The following is a 4,760-nucleotide window of genomic DNA, read 5'->3' as shown; positions in this document are numbered from 1 at the left end:
AACATGCTGGCTCATCTGCTGATGGAGAGCCAGGCCATCTCCATCTCGGGCTGTGGGGCTCAGATGTTCTTCTTTCTGGGCCTGGGATGTAGCCATTGCTTCCTCCTTACCCTGATGGGCTATGACAGGTATGTGGCCATCTGCCATCCTCTGAGCTATTCAGTGATCATGAGCCCCACCATTTGCCTCTGTCTGGGCCTTGGTTTTCTGCTGTGGGTTCTCTGTGGCCTTGATCGAGACCAGCATGATTTTCTGGTTGCTCTTTTGCCGCGGAGGCTGCGTGGAGCACTTCTTCTGCGACATCGCCCCGGTGCTGAAGCTCAGCTGCTCCGAGAGTGCCCACAAAGCGCTGGGCATCTTCTTCCTGAGCGTCCTGGTGCGTAGGAGAGGAGGCTCCGACGCCTTCATAGTGGCTGCCATTGTGAGAATCCGGTCGGCAGCCGGCCAGCGCAAGGCCTTCTCCACCTGCGCGGCCCACCTCACCGTGGTCATCGTGCACTTTGGCTGCGCTTCGGTCATCTACCTGCGGCCTGAGTCCGGGAGCAACCCCTACCAGGACCACCTGGTGGCCGTGTTCTACACGGTGGTGACGCCGCTGCTGAACCCTGTGGTGTACACTCTGAGGAACAAAGAGGTGAGGGTGGCTCTGAGGAGGACGCTGGCCCGCAGCGGTGGGGGTTTAAAATAAGGCCTTGTGAGCTGGGAGTGGGGGCCCATTGTGCCTCCCCGCATGCTGTGAGCCGGAGGTGGGAGGATCGCTTGAACCCAGGAGTTTGAGACCAGCCTGGCAGCATAGTGAGATCCCATCTCTACAAAATAAAAAAATAGAAAAATTAGTCAGATGTGGTGGCAATTGCCTGTAGTCACAGCTACTGGGGAGGCTGAGGCAGGAGGATCACTTCAACCCAGAATTCAAAGTTGCAGTGAGCTATGATGGGGCCCCTGCAGCCTAGCCTGGGCAACAAAGCAGGATCCCATCTCTTAAAAAAAAAAAAAAGAAAAATTTTGTTAGATATGGTGGTGTACACCTTAGTCTCAGCTATTTGGGTCCTGAGGCAGGAGGATCACTTGAGCCCAGGAGTTTGAGGTGGCAGAGAGCTATGATGATACCACTGCACTCTATCCCAGGAGACAGAGCAAGACCCTGTCTCAAAAGGCAAGCAAGCAAACAAACAACTGCAACCAAACAAAAAATTCCCCAAACCCTCAAGATACCGCCATGTGCCAAAGTGTGGATGAATCTGGGGGACATTATGCTAAGGGAATCATATTAGACACACACAGAAAAATATTGCATGATCTTGCTTATATGTGAAACTTTTATTTAAAAAAGCATCAAATAGGCTGGACACAGTGGCTCACACCTGTAACCCTAGCACTCTGGGAGCCTGAGGTGGGAGGATTGCTTGAGCTCAGGAGTTCAAGACCAGCCTGAGCAAGAGCAGGACCTTGTCTCTACTAAAAAAACAAAACAAAACACTAGCCTAGAGTTGTGGTGGGCACCTGTAGTCTCAGCTACTCAGGAGGCTGAGTCAAGAGGATTGCTCAAGTCTAAGAGTTTGAGGTTGCTGTGAGCTATAACGCCATGGCACTCTATCTAGGGCAACAGAGTGAGACTTTGTCTCAAAAAAATAATCCTCAAATATTCAGAGATATAGGATAAAACAGTGGTTACCATCGGGATGACAGAAGGGCAGGAGTGGGGGATATCAGTAAAAGGACACAAATAATATATATCTGTAGGATGAACTAATTTAGATATATAATGTACAACATGAAGTTATTAAAATTGTATTGGATTAAGAATTTTTGTTAAATTAAGATTTCACAAATCTTTTTTTGCTTTGGACACAAAAAATTAACTATATGAGATGATAGATATGTTAATTTGATTCACTCTACTAAGCACTTCACTATCTATATGTATCTCATAACATCATGTAATAAACCTCAATATATACAATAACATTTGTTAATAAAAAAGTGGTTTTTACTATTAGCCTGTAGGTCTTTTCCCCTGGGATCCTTTATTTCTTTAGTATATAATTTAAGAAAAAGAGAGGACAAAATGAAGAAGTTTTCTTATTGTGGCAAAAGATACACAGCATAAAACTTGCCATCTTAGACGTGATATATATCCAGACTGATGTGACCACGCTAGGTACCCACGTGGGGGCACAGTGTGCTGCATTCTTTGTGCTCGCATAAGGAGGAGCCGGGCTGAGATCCGAATAGGGTGAAGTGATAAAATACTGCTTCGGTGGACAACGTGGTATAGGTGTTCAAGGGCAGGGATGCCTAAGCGTGGGAAAAAGGGAGCAGTGGCAGAAGATGGGGAAGACCCCAAGATGGAGCCAGAGCCCAAGAAGAGTAAGACGGGAGCAAAGAAAAATGAAAAAGAAGCAGCAGGAGAGGGCCCTGTCCTATATGAGGACCCACCAGATAAGAAAACCTCACCCAGTGGCAAATCTGCCACACTCAAGATTTGCTCTTGGAATGTGGATGGGCTTTGGGCCTGGATTAAGAAGAAAGGATTAGATTGGGGTAAAGGAAGAAGCCCCAGATATCCTGTGCCTCCAAGAGACCAAATGTTCTGAGAACAAACTACCCACTGAACTTCAAGAGCTGCCTGGACTATCCCATCAGTACTGGTCAGCTCCTTCAGACAAGGAAGGGTACAGTGATGTGGGCCTACTGTCCTGCCAGTGCCCACTCAAAGTTTCCTATGGCATTGGTGAGGAAGAACATGATTAGGAAGGACGAGTGATTGTGGCTGAGTTTGACAAGTTTGTGCTGGTAACAGCCTATGTACCTAAGGTAGGCCATGGGCTAGTGTGACTGGAGTACAGGCAGTGCTGGGATGAAGCCTTCCACAAGTTCTTGAAGGGCTTGACTTCCCAAAAGCCCCTTGTGCTGTGTGGAGATCTCAATGTGGCTCATGAAGAAATTGACCTTCGCAACCCCAAGGGAAACAAAAAGAATGCTGGCTTCACCCCACAAGAGCGCCAAGGCTATGGGGGAATTGCTGCAAGCTGTGCCACTGGCTGACAGCTTTCGGCACCTCTACCCCAACACAGCCTATGCCTATACCTTTTGGACTTACATGATGAATGTTAGAGCCAAGAATGTTGGTTGGTGTCTTGACTACTTTTTGTTGTCCCACTCTCTGTTACCAGCATTGTGTGACAGCAAGATCCGTTCCAAGGCCCTGGGGAGTGATTACTGTCCCATCACCCTATATCTAGCACTGTGACACCTCTTCCAGATCACTTTGGGAAATAGGTCTCCCAAACTACCATTCCTTCTTCACTCTCTAGCACTGTGTTTCTCATCCATAAAAATAATGTATCTTCCAACCAGGATCCTGTGACAGACTTAGGTTTCTTTTAAGCCCAAAATTTGGTTTCTGTTTTGTGGGTTTTTTTTTTCTTTTTTTAAAATAACATTGAACAAAGGCTACTGATTATTCCTACTTCTGTTAGGCTATCCACATGAAAATAAAAAGCCATAGTTTAAAAAGAAAAAAAACAAAAAACTTGCCATCTTAACCATTCTTTTTTTTTTTTTTTTTTTTTTTTTACCATTTGACACATTTTTATCACAGTGGTTAACATAGCCTTTCCGGTGTTATCTCAGTTACTGTGCCAAAACATTTACATTCTACATTTACCAAGTTTCGCAAATACCCCTGTAATATGCACCACAGGTGTGATCCCACCGATTCCAAGTGTCGAATTCATTGGTATTAAATACAGGATCAATGTTGTGTAACCCACCACCATATTTCTAAAACTTTTTCATCTTCCCAACTAGTCAGACTCTGTACCCATCAATCAATGACTCTCTACTGCCCCCTTCTCTCCATCTCTGGTAACTTGTAATCTACTTTATGTCTCTATGAATTCACTTATTCTAGATATATTGTCTAGGTCAGCAGTTCTCAACCTGTGGATAGCGACCCCTTTGGACTGTATTAAAGGTTTGCGGCATTAGGAAGGTTGAGAACCACTGGTCTAGGGGGAATTGTAGACTATGCATCTGTCTGGCTTCACTTAGCATAAACTTCTCATGTTCTTCTATTTTGTAGAATATGCCATAATGTCATTTTTTATGGCTGGACAATAGTTCATTGTATGGATATTCAATTTTGTTTATTCATTCATCTGTTGGTGGACACTTGGCTTGTTTCCACCTTTTGACTTGTGAATGTTGCTATGATCATGGGTATAAAACAATTGGTTTGAATTTCTGTTTTCAGCCCTTTGGGGCAAGTAACTAGGAATGGAAGGGCTAAATCACAAGGTAATTCTATATTTATCTTCTTGAGGAACTGCCGAAGTGTTTTCCATAGTGGCTTTACCACTTTACCTTCCCATCAGCAATGCATGAGTTCCAATTCCTCCACGTCCTTGTCAACACTTGTTATTTTCTGTTTTGAAAAATTATAAATATGTATATTTATTGTATGCAATTTGTCATTTATCAATTAAGAAATTATAGGTATCCTAGTAGGTGTGAAGTGGTGTTTCATTGTGGTGTAGTAGCTCACTTTTTAATTAAACTGTAGTGATAAATTGACATATCCAAAGTATCTTTTCCAAACAGTGAAATGGAATAAAATGGAAATTAGTAGAGAAGGAAAACTTCACAAATATGTAGACATTAAACAACATATTTTATTTATTTTTTTGTTTTTGTTTTTGAAACAGTCTAGCTTTGTCTCCTGGGCTAGAGTGAAGTGGCTCACTATAACCTCAAAT

At 43.8% G+C, this 4,760-nt stretch overlaps 1 pseudogene; it reads left to right on the top strand.

Moving 5' to 3' along the window:
- The first annotated feature begins 2,294 nt into the window (after positions 1–2,294).
- LOC128581880 (DNA-(apurinic or apyrimidinic site) endonuclease-like) lies at positions 2,295–3,253 on the top strand (annotated as a pseudogene).
- Positions 3,254–4,760: the final 1,507 nt, after the last annotated feature.

Source organism: Nycticebus coucang, chromosome 3, assembly GCF_027406575.1.
Source record: "Nycticebus coucang isolate mNycCou1 chromosome 3, mNycCou1.pri, whole genome shotgun sequence".
Lineage (NCBI taxonomy): Eukaryota > Metazoa > Chordata > Mammalia > Primates > Lorisidae > Nycticebus > Nycticebus coucang.
Note: the sequence above shows the minus strand (reverse complement) of the source record. Positions and strands in the feature narration are given on the sequence as shown.